The sequence below is a fragment of the Rhinolophus ferrumequinum genome, chromosome 7, assembly GCF_004115265.2.
Source record: "Rhinolophus ferrumequinum isolate MPI-CBG mRhiFer1 chromosome 7, mRhiFer1_v1.p, whole genome shotgun sequence".
Classification (NCBI taxonomy): domain Eukaryota; kingdom Metazoa; phylum Chordata; class Mammalia; order Chiroptera; family Rhinolophidae; genus Rhinolophus; species Rhinolophus ferrumequinum.
Window position 1 is genome coordinate 4,026,457 of NC_046290.1, and position 18,935 is coordinate 4,045,391.

General features: G+C 44.6%; 1 protein-coding gene and 1 pseudogene across 1 annotated transcript in view; both read left to right on the top strand.

The window, feature by feature from the left end:
* The window catches only part of UBE2QL1 (ubiquitin conjugating enzyme E2 Q family like 1), a 39,720-nt gene that overhangs the window by 11,673 nt on the left and 9,112 nt on the right, over window positions 1-18,935 (top strand). The gene's annotated exons all lie outside the window — the stretch shown is intronic.
* On the top strand, window positions 15,828-17,434 carry LOC117024732 (60 kDa heat shock protein, mitochondrial-like; annotated as a pseudogene).

Sequence of the window (18,935 nt, forward strand, 5' to 3'; positions counted from 1 at the left end):
TGTGCAGAGGGGGTGATCAATAGATGTTCCTTTTTTTAAAGAATTGGAATATTTATTGAAATAAATACAGCAGAAAAATATGACCAAAGACCCAGAGTTGGGCTTCCATTCAGCACCCATTGCATGAAGGGATCTGCTTTCACAGCTATTAGTATTTCAGAGCGATAATGAGATCCAGTTGGCTCCAATTTTTTCATTCTTGACCATAATTTTACAAATTTCACAAAAATCACAGGATAGCCTCCTCTTTACCCTCTCATGGTGGACTCTTGTCACTGCCTCTGTTGGCTTCCAGTTGTCCAGTCATTGTGCATCATCAGGAGTTGGTTTCTGATAACGTAGCCGTGATGGCAGCCACGTTATTGTCCGATGTGATACCTGTCTGATGCCTGTTTCTCACCTTCACAGCACTAGTCTCCTAAGGATCCTGTTGTTAGTAGTTTCTTTAAATCAGCTCAACTCCCTTTGCTGCTGCTGTGTTAGAAAATTACAGGGGAGAACATTATTATTTAAAACCTGTGCCTCTATCATCTCTAAATGCACACCAGATGGTAGCCATTAAAGATTGTTGAGGTTCTTTCTTCATTACAGAATACCATGTCCCCTTGAAAATGGTAGCTTTGTGGCTACCATTTTGTTTCCAGATGAAAATCTGGTTCAGAAATCGATTTTAAAATTTTGTAAAATGCTGTGGGTTCCAGCCATTATCACAATTATTGCCTTAGTACAACTGAAAGAGAATGTCGCTGTAGTTGGTTACCCTTAGCTTCCTACAACCTTTAGAAAAGGGCTTTCTTTTAGTGAAATTCAAAAGAAATCTAGTTGAAATGTTCAACCTGTGGGAATTGTTGAATTTTCTCAGAAACTTCTGGGATGTTGTATATGATATCATGACAGTTGGAGGCTAATCATCAATGGAATACCAATGCCTGCTTCCCTTTCTCTTAGCTGCTAATTAGGGCCGTGGGCATTGGTCCCAAATCTAGGGTAAGGGTCTCTGCATTTGGTAGGAGAGCAACTAGATGTCTCCAGGGTTCAGCTCTTAAGACTGGAATGGCGGAACAGCATTTCCACGGGCAGAGGGAATGGGATACAGCTCATTGATCCTCCAGGCTTTTTATGCTGTTTTTGTTGTACTCTCTCAATGACTTTCCCGTCGTTCAGCAATATTGAAATCAGAAATTGGTATCTGAGGTCATCATCAGAGACACGGAGCATTCTGCTGTCCCCAGTGTTTCTTAGCCTGCTGTGCAGATCATTCAAACAAGGGATGCGATCTGCGCGGAATGGAGTCTGCCGCATCTGACTCAGTTTATGGACCTGGGTGATGTTGCCATAACTACCGCTTTCCGTGTGTAGTGTTTTCAGCATCACGGTCAGCAGATAGCAACAGATCTGTCCAGCATTTCTCAGACTCGTTTTCACATTTATTTTTGTCTTTTTTTTTTCCTTTCTTGCAAACTCAATATTTAGCTGTCATCGAATCTTTTGGCTGAGATCCTTTCAGTTTCCCTATCCTAAGAGAAATATTCTAAGCCCTCAATCCACACCTTGGCCCCAGCCACACAGCCTTTGGAGTCTCGGAGGCTTGCTGGTTTGCCATTCTGATAAGTGCCACTGGGCTCTCCCGGCCTGCTTGGAAAGGATGAGCTCATTGGCCCTGACGGGGCCAGGAGACGGCACGAGAGCAGGTAACCGCTGTTTAACTCATCATTCAACTGTTGAGACGGGCTGGATGGCCCCACACACTGACTGTGGCCAGAAGACCCTCAGGGACTTCAACTGGGTCTTGGTCAGCACCCCACAGGAAAGATCCCCGAGGCCTGGGACTCTCAACCCTAATGCAGGTGGAGGTGTGTGAAGGACGCAACCCTCAGGCAGACATAGGAGGCTTGGGTCTGCGTGGAGAAAGCAGTGAGGTTTCTGCCTACAGGTGCTGGCCGGGGGTCTGGGATCGAAACAGTCTGGTGAGAGCAAGTCAGACCCCACATCCAGAGCAAAGTTTGCACTCAGCTTTATCGTCACAAAGCACTTAAGGGTGCATGGCTTCTGGGGGCCCATGAAAGGGAGGCATTCCAGTACAAGGAATAAGGAGGCCGGCACGGCGGGGCGAGGCTGGGGCCTGTTTGCTTGAGCCTGCACTGTTGGTTCAACATGATTGAACCAGACTATTACATCTCCAGTAGGAACTAGGGGCTTAGTGAGAATTTCCAGGGGGCATCTTCTTCCCTCTATATTGTCTCATTTTGTAGCATCAGCAAGTAGGAATTGTCAAATATCCAAGTTTGAGAGACCACAAAATAGAGAGAAGATGGTCCACCATGAAAGGCTGAGCAGATGAGCTTGTTACAAGATTGGGAAGGAAGAGATGGCCCTCAGCATGCATTCAGAACAGGAGACACCTCACCCACAGTTCCCATGAATGGTCCCCATAGAGCCAATGGAAACTTCTACACTGTACCATTAAATTCAGTTGCCCCAAAATGTTGAAGGAAATGTTAAGACTGTTACTGAACCGAAGAGGGTCTGGCCACATAACACCCAACAGAGCCAAACACTGGACACTGCGCTTTGCAGTGGAGAAATTAAACCTGTTTATTGGCAGGGCTCCAAGCCAGGAGAACAGGAAGCGAGCACTTAAAACCCGAACTCCTGGATGGTTTTTAATCAAGGATATTTAAAGGCAAAAATTGAGGGTTAGGGGTGAGGGGTCATATGCGAAGCTGATTGGTTAGTTCCTGTGTAAGTTTCAGTGGTTTTCCTCAGTCTGAGTAATTCAGTTCCTGACATCACCTTGTCTGGAGCCTTCATAACTGTGGTCAGGTGAGCGAACCGGGTTGAGGAGCCAACATTCTGCAAAACATCTCATGATTGTGCATCAGTGATGTTTCCTTTAAAGCAAAAGGCAGAAACCAAACATCTCGTGACCTTGTTATTGTTTAAGCCTTCATTGCTTTATGCTTAACTAGCTACGTGTCTCTAGTATCTCAAGCAAAGTGTACTTTAAACACTTTTCCTGGAACTTGCTATACAGGCAGGCCTTCAGGACGTGACTAACTCACCTTTTACTCTGACTAGAAGCTAAGTGATGACCAAAGCAGTTGAAACACTTAGCGAAAGCCTGTACCTACACCTCTAGATTCTATGAGCTAATACCTACACAGGTTTACTATTAACTGTTCATTTCAAAATCTCAGCCACAAGGAAATGCTTCTGATATTTCCGGCTCCTGAACCTACAGTAAAAGATTGTCATTTATTTGGCCTTATGAATAATGCAATGTTATGGACTGGTTTTATAAATCAAGCATAGTTTGAGTGAATGATAAAAGAAGGGAGAATTTTTTGTAAGTAATGTTACCTTTCGGAAGTATGAATCACTAAATCATCCACTCATTTGCTACTAAATATTTTCTTTCTCATGTTATTTTCTCTACATAATTACAGTGAATATTGGTATTTGTACACCATCTTCATTTTCTTCGTTTCCTGCCATTCTCATCTACGTCACTACTTTCTGCTATTCTTCTAAGTCAGTAAGTCACAATATTAACAAGTAGGTAGCATGTTTTAGAAAATATTTCAGAATATTCAAGAGTGTTTCACACTGAGATTGGGTGAGTAAATCCTTTCAAACTTATTTCTTGGAAACCGTAAACATATACCATATGTTAAATGTGTACTACAGTGATTCTGTAGGTAGTCTGAGAGAGAATACGGGTTTGGTCGTGAGTAAAAGGGAGAAGAAAGAGCCCCTGGAGCAGATGACCCTCAGTGCTTTGGACCCTCAGGGTTTTGGATGCACACCCTCCATTCTCCCACACTCGTGTAGACTGCAAAAGTGATTGTCTTGTGCTGTGGCTGACACCCACTTCCACACTCCATGGACCTTGGGCCCCACGCGGGATATAGGAACGGACCAGGAGCTGGGCCTTGATCTGAAATCCCCCAAACCCAATTAAGGTTAGCATTTGTGTTGTGATTTTAAACTGGAATTTTTGTTCCAGAATATTCTAAGCTTTTTTTTATGGGGGGGGAAGTGTAGAATCACATAATTAAGTAGAATTGGGGAAAGTAGACATAGTGCACATGTTCACCTGTAAACCCAGATTTCAGTGATGTTGTTGAGCCCTGACAACATTTGCCATTCCCTTGCCACTCAAAGTAGATGCTCTTCCCAATGTATCGTGGGTTTAAATTCTGCAATAGGAATAAGGAAGCTACACCTCCCCGTTTCCTCTTGTGCGAATGGGAACAGGAGTCCACCTGGCGTCCCTGTGAGGATTCAGTGAGCTGCTATGGGAAGATGTTACCTGCCCCTTCAGCACCCAGGCCCTTCTCCAGGGCATGTCCTCCTTGCCGCCTCTGCCCAGCTTCTGGCGGAGCCACCCCCTTCCCTGTACAAACTGTGGAGCACTCTGCTTCCAGCTTGTTGTGTCATGTGTTACCTCGTGGGAGCCGTGCCTTGTCTCCCTACCCTGATGGGCTAGATGTCCCTCCCAGGGGGAATACCTCCCACAGGGGAGCCCCGCCCCACAGGTGCAATTTGGTGCGACCCCGGGTGGGCGTGTGGGGCTGGTGGGCACTCGCCCAGCCCTTGCACCAAATGGGCACTCCACGGCTATTGTGGTATGAGACTGAGTTGGTAACTCAAGTACCGCAAGGTCATGAGTCATCAAAGAAAAATTATAGGTGTTGCGTGTCCTGTAAATTGCAGTGTCGGGAAAGTGGACATTTTTAGCAACAAAATGACACTTGATCAAAAAGGCATTGTCTGCTTGATACCCAGTGCCAAAATAATTCACCCCTGGCACCATGTGCATCCCACGTGATTTGAATTTTCTGTTTTGCTCTAAACACCAAATTTGTTGACCATGGTGTGTTAGTCAATGAGAATTGGTTTTGTGAGTTTTTGTTTTTCATCATGTGCCCCTGAAATGTCGTCATACTATTTGCCAGGAAATGCATCAGGCTGACACTGGGTGGAGGCTTGAACGTAGAGTCTAAGAGATCACACTCCCTGTCCCCAGGTCATCCGTCAGCACATGAGGGGTGGTGCTTATTTTGTCAAGTAATTTTAATGTGAATGTTGTTATTTGAAGAACTTCTGTAAACATCTCTTTGGTTTCTTTGTGGTCTTATCATGATCGGAGTTGTCTATGCTACCGTATAAGAGTAAATTCATTCTCTCCTCTCAGTCTCTGTCTCTGTCTCTGTCTCTGTCTCTGTCTCTGTCTCTCTCTCTCTCTCTCTCTCTCAGTCTCTCGCCCCCCCTCTTCCACTCCCCCACTGCCCCTTCCCTTGTTCCGTTTAACTGTGATCTTTCTTTTTGGAGTCTGTATTGTTATTGGAGGGCTACTTCGACAAGGTACCACAGACGGGGCAGCTTAAACAACAGACATTTATTGTCTCCCAGTTCTGGAGGCCAGAAGTCTGAGGTCAAGGTGTCTGCAGGGTTGGTTCCCCTTGAGGTCTCCCTTCTTGGCTTGTAGGTGGCTGCCTTCTTCCTGTGCCCACACATGGTTTGCCCTCTGTGCTTGTCTGTGTCCTAATCTTCTCTTACGAGAAACCAGTCATATAGGATTAGGGCCCACCCATATGACTTCATTTTACCTTACTCACCTCTGTAAAGACACTGTCTGCAGATACACTTATGTCCTAAGGTACTGCGGCTTAACACATCACCATATAAACATTACAGAATACGATTCAGCCCAAACCGCCTTTGCAAACATGTATTAGTTATTTTTCCTCTGTGACCTTGATCTTAGATGTCCCATCTTCCTGGCGTTATCCTGGGCCTGGGCCTGTGGCCCTTGCTGCCTCCAGGTCTCTTCTGTGAGTAACTGTCTCTTTTCCATGTCATCAGCCCCCTTTCCCTCCTGTAGCATTGACACATTCATTCCTCTTCATGAAATTTAGTTTTTCCAGGTTTCTCTGTCTTTCTTAGCTTTCCCAGAATTTCTTTCTTTTCTCCTTTTTCCCAGTGGTCATAATTGCCTTTATTTTTTTCATGCTTTCCTTTTCCTTTCTACCTACAGGATTTCCCCTGGCTTTCTCTGCTGTGGGCTTCTAACCTTGCTTTTAGCGAAACTCATGAGCAGGGGCTATATCCATATTCTTTGGCACTATTGCCTTTTTTCCCCTTTATTCCTGCGTGCCTTGTGATTTCTGTCCTACTTTTCCTTTTCACAGCCTCTAGAAATGTCCCCACGCCACTCCTCTGTCTTTGTCCAAGGTTGACGAGCATATTCTTTTTTCTCCTTTCTTTGCAGCCGGTTACTGTCTCAAATGTCCCTGTCCACACTGGGCTAGTCACCTGTCCTGTTTCCTCTCTTCTGTTGGGTGTTTTCTTTCCTCTACTTGCCCAGGGCTCTTTGTCTGCCTTTTTCCCCTCGGGGTCATCTCAGCCATGGGAGCAGATGGGTAAGAAAAGGGACTCTTTGCCTGGGAGTCTGCAAAGAAAGAGGACTTTGGGCAAAGCCAGGGTGCAGAGGGCAGGCCTTGGGCAGGCAATGGAGACATTCCAGGTGAACTGAAAGGGACAGGGGCTGCTAGGTTGATGATGATTTCAAACATCAGTTTGAGGGTCGGTGATTCTAGAAGGCCACACTACTGGGGTCAAACTGAGGTTAAACTTATTGTGACTATGTTTTAATCCAATTGGTTTTTATGCTGATGCACCCAAGTTGATGCATTTTTTTTTAATCAAAAGTTATTTTTATCATTTCAGATGTTCTTATCAAACTTAGATGTAGGAAGCTTTCTGAAAGCCCTCAATTTCATTTTTATGGTAATTTTACTCATTGACTTTATAGTTACAGCAGAAGACAATTTTTAATTGGCAATTTCATGGATCAAAGTATTTGAAAGAAGCACATAACAAGAGTTTGGGTGATACACCAGATCCATCTCAGGGTTTATCAGGGAAAACAATTTTGTTCAGCCATTTGCACGTTACATGCATTCTTGGTTTACTCAACAGTAGAGGAATTCACTCAAATATCCCTACATATTTCCACCAGTCTGCCGCCTGGACCTGAGAACAGGCTAGCAGAACCCGGAGTGATAATTCCTGGGGGAGCCCAACACAGTGTGAGCGCAGCCATCACCCTCCTCCCAGCCTGGCCGATTCCGCTGGCTCAGCTCCGGCCCCTCTTACACCTTCCCTCCTGGCTCCGGTCTCCTTGGAACCTTGAGCTCTGTAGAGCAAGGACTTGGTTTCATCGCCAACACTGACAGAGGACAACACACTGCATGAGCCCTCCCTGGTCTCCTCCATCACAATTATGTTATTTCTGTGTGTCTAGACACACAGCTCAGCAGATGACACTCAGCATCTTTTCCACGCTTGATCGCCGAGGCCAACTGTTCCCAGATGTTTCATGAGTAGAGGGAGTTTCCATAAACGTCACAAAGAGCAGAGTCTAACAAAATGTCATAAGACTGGGTCATTAATATATATAATCCAAGGCTTTTTAGACAATAAAAATGCATGTTTAAAGTATTTATATAATTTTCTTTTTCAAGCAGTATAAAGTTAGATGTTCACATTTTAATTTCAGGACGACACCCCTGACTTTCACAATATCATAATGAAAATGATCTATAGGGTTTTTTCCTTTCATGAAATGCATTTAACCCAAAAAAGTCAATTAAATGAAAAATAACAAATGGATTTCCGGTTACTGTCGACTTTGAGCTGCCCTCGTGATGATAAGGACTTATTAGAGAAGTGAATTGCTCTAATTCGGTTTAATGTAACAATTAGTGAGTTGAAACCAGATGTCCTTCTGCCGTGAACGTGAAAACAGGAGACACATGATGACAGAGACTCAGGCAAGAGCCTGTGTTGGTCTCCAGCGATCACGGACGAGTGACGCATGAGCTGCTGGGTCGGGGCCGAGGTGCACGTCTGTCCCTGTGCACCAGCGCTGAGACCAAATGCTCGGAGGTACTCAGAAGACAGAATGTGGTGTCTGACCTTGTCCTCTAAAGTTGGGCCCCTCGGAAGACCCGTCCTCCCCAGAGGGCAGTTCTGGGGGTGCACCTTTGTCTGTCTCCAGTGGGTCCACTCGAGTCAGGCCTGCAGTCAGCCAGGTATACACGATAGTGTAGCTTTCATCATCATCGTCGTCGTCATCACTGTTAACTTTTTTCCCATTCGTGCATGAACATCCATGGTTCAGTATTTCATGAAGGTGCCTGAAAAAAGCACAGATTTTGTGATCATGCCCAAAATTTTAATGTATGTTATTCTGTCTAATGTGCAAAGCTGTTAAGAGTTTGTTTCTGATTATAGTAAGTGCAACATGCGTGTTGCACAAAATCCGTGCAGTACGCGGATGTAGCAAGTAAAGAAAGCGAACTCCGTGGTTCCACCTGCCAGGGGTAACAACTGCTTTCCTACACACATTCACACTCACACACACACACAACCACACACACTTATACAGTCACACACACACACACACACAATCACAGTCACACACATACACACACACACATACACACACACACACTCACTGGTGTAACCATTTCCACAATAATGTCATCGTGCTGTTTGTGAGGGTCTGAAGTTTGCACATCTGCACCGTGAACATGTGTCTGGTCAGCTGCTCTACACCAGCCTCACTCTTTAAATGGCCCGGGGCACTTGGTGTGCTGGTGCCATGTGAGCAGCCCTTCCCTCGTATAAACAGCCTGTGTGCCACCGTGCACGGCAGCCTTGCTCACTTGTTCCTGTGTGACTAGGAAGGAAAGCACCAGAAGTCATGACTGGATCCAAGGGCATGGACGCTCCACATATGGATCAGATACGTGTCGTCAGGTTGCCACTCTCACAGGTTGTGCCAGGTTACACTGCCATCAACAGCATGAGCTGGACGCCTCCCCAGGGGTCCCCATCTACTGCTCCAGTTAGTGTTTCCCAAGCTCATTGGCAAAACAGATCTTATTTTTAAACGTATGTACGCCTTATTTTATTGAGGTGTAGCATCTGTATTACTTTTCTAGGACTGCCATAACACATCCTGGGCAGCTTAAACAACAGAAATTTATTTCTCACAGTTCTGGATGCTGGACATCCAACATCAAGGTGTTGGCAGGGTTGGTTTCTTTCAAGGCCTCTCTCCTTGGTTTACAGACAACTGTCTTCTCCCTGTGCCCTCACAAGGTCTTTCTTCTGTGTGTGTCTGTGTCCTAATCTCTTCATATGAGGACACCAGACCAATAGGTTTAGGACCCACCCTATGACCTCTTGAACCTTAATTACATCTTTAAAGGCCCTATTTCCAAATATACTCACATTAGAGATTAGGGCTTAGATTAGCTGAGGAATCTGCAGGCCTGACCGTGGGAAGGATCTGCTTCCGAGATCACTCACGTGGTGGTGGCAGCATTCGGTTGCTTGATGGCTGTTGACTGGAGGCCTCCCCAGTGCCTTGTACATGGGCCTCTTCGTGGGGCAGCTCACACTAGGACACCTGGCTTCTCTTCAAGGGAGCTAATGAGAGAAACAGAGCACCCAAAACGGAAGCCATGTGTTTTTGTAGTTTAATCTCAGAAGTGACATCGCATCACTTCTGCCATATTCTGTTCAGTAGAAGCAAGTGACAGATCCCACCCACACTTAATAGGAGGGGTCACACAGGGTTATGGACACCAGGAGGGGGCTCCTGGGGCCAGGTTAGAGGCTGCCCCTACAGAGTCAGGTCATAGAGTATTGATAGAGTGAACGAGGTCTTGTCTGCATTACGTTTTCTAAACAGTTATTACTGATACATAGGAAAACTACTAAATTTCCTATATATGTAATCTATTTATATAGGTCCGTATGAACTTATACTCATTTTTATTGTGACTTTTTCTTTTTGTCTCAGGGGTAGAGAGAATTAGGTTCATCATAGCCCACCAGTCCCCGCGAGGCCTTTCTTGCCCAGGGAACCCACTTGTTTTTTAATAGACATTCTTACATATGCTTCGATCCGTGTAAAGGCATCATCTGAGCACTTACGTGTTGTTAATTGTCATGGGTGGTATTGTCCTCTACATTTCATTCTGGGTCACAGTTGTTTCACCTGGGACGGCTTAGTGAGTCGTGTGTTGCTACTCACACCTGTACTGTGTTACACTTCTTCCACAATGTGACCACATTTACTCACCCATTTCCTGGGAAAGACCCCAGCGTTCCTCTGCTGCATGCAGTCATGTGAATACTGCAGCTACCTCCTCCCACTGGCCTTCTTAGGAACACACGTGCATTTTCTCTGGGATTTGTGCCCAGGCATGAGCTCACATGGGCATAGGGCCTGTGCATACTGACTTTCTCCAGGCATTGCCAGAATTTCCCAAGATGGCTTTCCTGGCCAGTCTACACACCCCCTCACAACCTCTTGGTATTAATCCTCCATCCTAAGTTTTGGCCCCCTTGTAGATATTAAGTGGTTTCTTATTGGTGTTTTAATGTGTAGTTCTCTGATTACTGATAAATTTGGACATTGACCCATATACTTGTCAGCCATTCACATTTTCTCTTCCTTGAATGGCCTATCTATAGCCTTTCCCTACTTTTCTTTGAGTTTCCTGATTGGTTTATCTTGTCAACTTTCAGGAATTCTTTTTGTTTTCCAGATATTAATTCCTTGTGTGGGTTTTAGACATTGCAAATATTTTTTTCCCAATGTGTTCATTCATTCATTCTCTCTCTGTGTGTCTTTTATGGAAAAAAGTAAATGTCTAATTTTGAAGTACTTCCATTGATCTGTCTTTTCATGATAGATAAAGACCGTACGTGAATACCATTTCCTCCCCATTATATCACAAGACAAGCTCCTACATTTTCTTCCATTGGCTTTCTAACTTTACCTTTTGCATTCTAACTGTAATCCATTTTCTTTGTGTGTGTTGTCAGGTAGGAACCCCATTTCATTTGTCCCCATGTAGTGCATGTGTTTCTTCAGCTCCATCTACTGAACTCTCTGGCCCTTTTCTGCTGCCTTGAATATTTTTGCTATTTTTATCCTGCACAAGTCCCATATAAATGCAATGTTCTTCAGCTTTACTCTCATTTATCTGCCTGTACAAATATTATACTGTCTTTAGGAATATGGCCTTCTAGTCTGTCGAACATCAGATAGGGCAAGGTCCTCTCTTTTCTCATCCTTTTTAAATCATCTTAGCTTTTTGCAGATCATTAATGTTCCACGTAAGTTTTGCAATTATTTGCTAAGAATTTTACTCATGGTAGTGAGCTCCAACACTGTGGTGGCCACAACAGAGCATACCCTAAAAATACCAGTATAACAATAAACGTGCCTTTCCTACACACAGTCTGGTGAAGTTTGGTGCCCCCCTCCATCTTGTAGCTTTTCCATCTGGAGCATGTGGCCCCCAAGTTCACAACAACAGGGGATAAGAATGGGTGGGCACATCAGCTTCTAAATGCCCCCACCCAGAACAAACAAGCATCACTTCTGCTCACAACCCATAGGCCAGAACTAGCCACAGGGCCACAACCTGATTGGAAGGGAGGCGGATGTGTAAGGAAGCACATGGCTCTTTGTGGAACACCAACACTCTCTACCACATCAAGTTCCTCAAAAATAGCCACGTCTTAAGTCATCAGGTTGCACGCATGAAATATGGAAACTTTCTGCATATCAGTCAGACATCAGTTTTTAAAAATATATGTGAGCCTCTAGGATTTTTCTGGGTAGGAAATTCTAGCATCTACAAATAGTGAAATGAACAGGATACTGCAACCCAGTGGCACAGAAAAACTGTGAATACCGTGAGATGCAGGGAAATGAAACTAGAGCAAAACTATTATTTTTGCTACTTCAAATAGGAAGATTGAGTAAACTTGACCTTTGTATATTTGAATTTTAATGCAAGCCAACGTAAATGTAAAATAACAAGCCAAGAAAATTAATGTGTACAGTTGTTCTTACGACATTTAAACTATCACTGCAAAATATACCTGGATTCACTTCCCTGTTACTGGGAAAGGCAGTTGTGATGATTTACTGCCTTGACATCTAATCAGTGCCCATCACAACAGACCCTGTACAAAGTTATTGACGGCAAACTTAACAACACATTGCATGAGGTGTTTTCAGTAAAAAATGAAAGATTTTACTTTGAAGTTCCAGTTTTCTGAACATACTTACTTTATTAAAGATACGTTTTGAAAAGCTCTGATCAGAACTTGAGGGCTGGTTGAAGTTTTTAGCCTGCAGGGCTAAAATGATGTTGGTCTGAACACATGGCATGTAAGGGGTGCTGTTCACTGCCATGCTTTGACTTCCTGGAGATGACCTCCCTAGCAGGGGACATGCATTCTTAGGCTGTTACTAACAACTGCTGCAGGCTGGGGGTGGGTGAGGGACGCAGGGTATTCTCTGGACAAACAAGGTTGGGATATCTGGCTTATGCAAAGTCATTACAAATTCTTAGAGCCAACAATATATCGGTACTTCTTGTGAATGTTCAGGCACGGGTTCTACCATGCTCCATTTCCCAAAATTCTGCATCACAGCGTTTCCACTCTAATTCCAGGAATAGGCTTGGGTTGTTGAGGGACAGTGTCATTCACTACCTCCCCTACTTTACGTGACCGTTTACAAAATTGCAACATGTGTGTCCACCTCCTGGGTAAGGATTAGATGAGCTAACATGTAAAGTACTACGTGGAACACCTTTTGGGAAACGGTGACACACATGTACTACCTTTTCTCTGCAATGCTATCTGGAACGTGGAGGATACTTCAGATCAGTGTCAATAATTCTACAAGATCTGTCATTTGTTCCTCAGGAGACTTGAGCACCCTCTCGGTATGTGGGTGTGTGGTACTTGAGCTGAGGACTTGAGTACCCAAGATAATGAGTAAAGACGCGATGACCTTGAGTTTTCATTGTGACGCATAATAAGAAGTGTTTTGGTTCATCTCCTGTTGTGCCCTAAGTTCACAGACATGAAAATAGATGACTGTGAGAATTGAATAACCCTAGCTGAAACTTGCCATATAGAGTAAATCCAGCCATTATATCTGTGGTTAAAATTAAGTATCCAAAATTGAAATATAATTTCCTTTGTGTATAACAGCCTAGAAACTGACAGCCAATTAGGCATTCTACTTTTTCCCAGAAAACTTGAAACCAAGAATTCTTAGAAATATTTGATATATGATATTGTTTACTCAGAAATCTTTATATAAATTGCTTCATTTAATTTTTATTACGTTTTAGATACCCTGAGAATATATCTGTGTTAAAATTTAAATAGTTTTCATTAGGCTTAATATCAAGTGCATCAGTTAAATAAGTCATGTATCAGCAAAACGTGCCATTTAGTGGCATTGTGTGTCCAAATATATCTCTAGAATTTGTTTTTCCTTCAAGACTGTGTCTTTATAGAGGACCTACTTGGCCCTCTGTGGCTAAATCAGTTTCTTTTGCTATATTAATTGTTATTGTGTACAGTAATGTACAATTGTGTATAATTATTAATACCAGGTTGTTATGCAACCTGGTCTTAATCAAGAAAACTAAGGTATTGGACTCACCATGCAGCAGTCTCGATTTTGAGATTATGTAGCTAACAATGTATAAATTATAGGTTCATTTTGGTCCCAATCTTAAAATTCCCAATATCTGTGGGGTTTGGTAGACTCTAGGAAGCTGCTGTTTAGTGTCGTGGATAGCATGGAAGGAATGTTCAGGAATATGATTTTGTTCTAGACTCGAGCATTTCTTAGTGGGGCAACCATGTCCCCACCTGCCAGCATCAATTTCTGCTCTTGTATCAGGAACAATGGTAGTTGCTCTGTCTGTCACACCAAGGGGTGAGATGCAAATGACAAAGGTGATTTGAAAAGGATGTAGAAACAATAGCAAACTTTGTGAGAATGAGGATCAATCCATCAGACGTGCTTCCTTCACACAGCATTATAAAGCAGAGTAACCGTGGACCTGGCAATTCCATCTCCATCATAATGCCTGCCGTTTTGCTTTAACGTGCTCGTTCACGACAAGGATGTGTGACACACGTGTCCACTCGAGGTCTGTGGCTGCTGTTCTCTGCACATGCATTTTGATTAAAGACAAGACCTTCCCACATGCAGCACCAAGTCAGTATCGTCATGGAAGAGACGGACGGAGCGTCTGTGGGGGTCGTGGGGCGTGAGGCTGGGAAAGGACCTAGTCGTCTGACGTAAATAAATAAAGAGACTCTATTTTTGTTTCAAATAGGACAGGCACAATTGGATGTACTGCTTAAGAATCTGCTGAGCATTTAAATACAGTTGTGAAATGTTCCATTAAAAATTGCACCAATATTGTGCAAAGCTCCTGATAATCTGGGTATGTTTGGGTGTGGGCCACGACGGTGAGCCCCGAAGTAGTTACACTCTCGGCCTGTGTCGTTGCTTTTTCTAGTGTAGCCAAGTGGTGGTGAGCATGGATTCCAGAACCCGACTCTGAGAGTTCAGATTCCAGCTCCTCCAGCCACCCGCTGTGTGACCTTGGGCAGCCCCACTCTGTGCCTCAATTTCCTCATCATGAGCCATGTTATGAGCAGTCCATCCCAGTAGAGGACTGGGGAGCCCTCAGAACACTGAGTGGCACATGCTTGACTTGTGTGACCTCCTGTTATAAAGTCTGCATTGTTTGAAGAGTCTCAGTGATGTTTGTAAAGATCACTGAATTCTTTTCTCTTCTTATTATAATTCTTAATCCAAAGGAAAAGATTCTATAGCAACACGCTTACACAAATAAAAGAGTTGAAATCAGAGTGTCCCTGAAGTAATGACCTAAAAGTAATAATAGCCATCCCAGTTGCTTATAGAAAATCACTTTTTAATTTTTATTAGGTCAGCCAAAATCAGTCCTCAGTTTTCTAAGTTTTTCAGTCAGAGACTAGAAATTTGTTAGAACCAACTTCCTTTCTTGATTACATCGTAAGACAATTTGGTGGTAACAGAACACCACATTTTCCAGAAATGTCCCCACCTCCTTGCTTAACACCGAGTAAGCCGTTTTTTTTTTTTTTTTTTTTTTAATGCCGTATGTTTGCCCTGCGTTTTCTTGCAAACAGAAAAGCATGTGTTGGGTTTTATCTACTCTGGAACCATCACCTGTGTGGCATGAACAAATTGGGGGAGGTGGGATGACAGTGTGTACCCCTTAGATGGTTGGATTCCTTTACTTTTGTCCAGTGTTCCATAGCACAGAGCCAGGTGGACTCATGCTCAGAGCTCTTGATTTAACAAGAAACCAGTGTAGGTGTGAGTCTGGGGACGGGGTAGGAAGGTGGAGATAAGCGGTGATGGAGGGGTGGGACCCAGTGGAGGCCAGAGAAGGCAGGGGCTGTGATGCAGGAAGCAGGAACTCCAGCCATGGAAGTGAAACGCTGAAGTGCAACGCACCAGCCTTCCAGAACAACCCCTGGTATGGATGTTGGATTTTACTGCAAGACCCTCCAGAAAGTGTGTTTTATGAAATACACTTAGTTTTTTGTTTGTTTGGGTTTTTTTGAATTTTATTAACTATATTGGGGTGGCATTGGTTAGTAAAATTATATAGGTTTCGATTGTACATAATTGGCCTCTCGTCTGTTTCTTCATCCATACATCAGGGCTGATGATAGCAGAGCCCACCTGGTAGGGTTTCAGGGAGGGCTTTTTGGTTTTGCTTTTGTTTTGGGGAGTTTTTGTTTTGTTTTGTTTTTTATTAAATTTGTCGGGGTAGGTGTGCAGCCTGTGCTCTGTCCCTCACTCACCGCCAACGGCTTGCCTTGGCGCTCGCACAGCCTGCGGCTTCCCCGCAGAAATGCTTCGATTACAGGAAACCCTTCGCCAGATTAGACCAGCGTCCAGGGCACTGGCACCTCGTCTCACTCAGGTGTATGCCAAAGATGTAAAGTTTGCTGCAGGTGCCCGAGCTTAATGCTTCAAGGTTTTAGCCTTTTGCTTCAACCTTTTAGCCAATGCTGTAGCCGTTATTAGGGGACCAAAGGAAGGACAGTGATTATTGAACAGAGTTGAGGGAGTCCCAGAGTTACAAAAGATGGTGTGACCATTGCAAAGTCAATTGACTTAGAAGATAAATATAAAAATGGCGCTAAACTGGTTCAGGATGTTGCCAGTAATACAAATGAAGAGGCTGGGAATGGCATCACCGCTGCTCCTTTACTGGCACGCTCTCTTGCCAAGGAAGGCTTTGAGAAGGTTAGTAAAGGTGCTAATCCAGTGGAAATCAGGACAGGTGTGATGTTAGCTGTTGATGTTGTAATTGCTGAACTTAAGAAGCAGTCTAAACCGGTGACAACCCCTGAAGAAATTGCTCAGGTTGCTACGATTTCTGCAAATGGAGACAAAGAAATTGGCAATATCATTTCTGATGCAATGAAAAAGTTTGGAAGAAAGAGTGACATCACAGTAAAGGATAGAAAAACACTGAATGATGAATTAGAAATTATCGAAGGCATGGAGTTTGATCGAGGTTACATTTCTCCATACTTTATTAACACAATGAAAGGTCAGCAGTGTGAATCCCAAGATGCCTATGTTCTATTGAGTGAAAAGAACATTTCTAGTGTCCAGTGCATTGTATCTGCTCCTGAAATTGCCAGTGCTCACCGTAAGCGCTTGGTCATAACTGGGGAGATGTTAATGGCAGGTGGCTAGTGTGCTCGTTTTGAACAGGCCACCAGGTGGTCTTCAGGTTGTAGCAGTCAAAGCTCCAGGTTTGGGTGACAATAGAAAGAACCAGCGTAAAGACATGGCTTTCGCTGCTGGTGGTGCATGCAGTGTTTGGAGAAGAAGGAGTGACTCTAAATCTTGAAGATGTTCAGCCTCATGACTTAGGAGAAGTTGGAGAGGTCGTTGTGACCAAAGACGATGCCATGCTCTTGAAGGGAAAAGGTGATAAGGCTCAGACTGAAAACTGTATTCAAGAAATCCTTGAGCAGTTAGATATCACAACTAGTGAATATGAAAAGGGAAAACTAAATGAACGTCTGGCGAAACTCTCAGAAGGAGTAGCTGTGCTGACGGTTGGTGGGACTAGTGATGCTGAAGTGAATGAAAAGAAAGACAGTCACAGATGCCCTCAGTGCCACATGCGCTGCTGCTGAGGAAGGCGTCGTTCTCTGAGGGGGTCGTGCCCTGCTTCGGTGCATTCCAGCCTCGGGCTCGTTAACGCCAGCTAATGAAGATCAAAAAATTGGTTATGACGCTATGCTTGGAGATTTTGTGAATATGGTGGAAAAAGGAATCATCGATCCAACTACGGTTGTGAGAACTGCTTCATTGGAAGCTGCTAGAGTGCCCTCTCTGTTGGCTACAGCAGAAGTTGTAGTCACAGAAATTCCTAAAGAAGAGAAAGACCCTGCAATGGGCGGAATGGGGGGCGGTACGGGGGGTAGCGTGTCCTAATTCCTAGAGCAGTGCTTCACCGTTATTAATGGGAACTGTGAGAGGGGGCTCAAGGCAGGGCTCCCCACCTGTAACTTCAGAGGAGTCAGCTGGGGGAAATGACGGGCGGAAAGGCTGGCTGGTGTTCAAGAAAATCACTATAACCACCAGTTACTGGTTTCAGCTGACAACATACGATGGTTACTGCTGTCATTGTCCAGGCCTATGGATAATCTAGCTTGTATTTTGGAATAAAAAGACATTTGTACGTTCCTGACGACTAAGTGCAAGAGCCATGTACTGCTTTCAACTTAAGTCACTGAGGCAGTTTTACTACTATTCTGTTAAAATCAGGATTTTAGAGTTTGCCATCACCCCATGAGAAATTAAGAAGCAGCCCTTCTGTGGAGAGTAAGAATAATATGTACAAAGTAGAAAAATATCCAATTATGTGACATTTGTGTAATAAAAATGTGTTTTAAAGTTAAAAAAATTATTGGGGAAGCATTGGTTAAGGCAATTATATAGGTGTCAAGTATACAATTTGATAATACATCATTGTGTGTTCACCACCCAGAGTCAGTTCTCCTTTCGTCACCATACATTTGACCCCCTTTTCCCTCTTACCACCTCCCTGCCCCCTTCGCCTCTGGTAACCACCAGACTGTGGTCTGAAGAGTGTCGGGATCATCCAGTTATGGAAAGTCATAAAATTGCAGGAAACCTGGGAGACGGGCATGTGGCGGGAAGCAGATTATTTCCCATGCACATGATGTGCAGCTTTCAGGAGTGAGTGACCCATTCGCATAGCTGCTTTCTGTCGGCAAGTGAACAGAGGCAGGAGGTGTGGGCAGTGGCGTTCTCATCTCGCTGGTAGCTGTCAGTCCGCTGGTTCTCCTGACGGCCCAGGGGCTCTGCTCTCCCTGGAGGAGAGGAAGACCGGGCCTCTGCCTCAAACCCTCGTCCTCGGGCATCCCTTCTTTCATTCTGACTCCAGCAGCAGGAAGGCTCCGTGTTCCCAGGGCCCCAACCTTCCTTAATCAAGGCCGGGGCAGGATGGAGGCAGCCTAAGCATCCTGGGTGGCAGCAGGGTCCCACCCCAGAACAGGAGGGCCACAGGGGGTTAACAGGCAGAGTGAAAAACCAGGGGGGCGCTTGGGAAAGAACCTGATCCTCATTCTTTCCAAAATGTGTTCCAAGAAGGGGTAATCGGGTGCCCTGAGGAAAGTCAAGTGTGTAGGGAAGAGGCGTGGCTGGGTTCTGACCTAGGAGGGCAGGTTGGGTGGGAAAACACCACCGTCCCTGTCAGCCTCTCAGGGTGGAGCAGACCGCTGTCCTCAGTAAGAAGGCCGGGTTGCTGAGGCCAGTGAGGTGAACACGTGTTTTTCCAGCGGAGCCAGGTCCAGGGAGAAGCGTTTACGCCAATGAAGATGCATCGCTCACTGTATGGGTCGTCCAGTGAGCCTGCCGTGGTACCGGGGGCAGACGGTGTGCCCGTGGGACTTTTCCAGAACTCCGCACG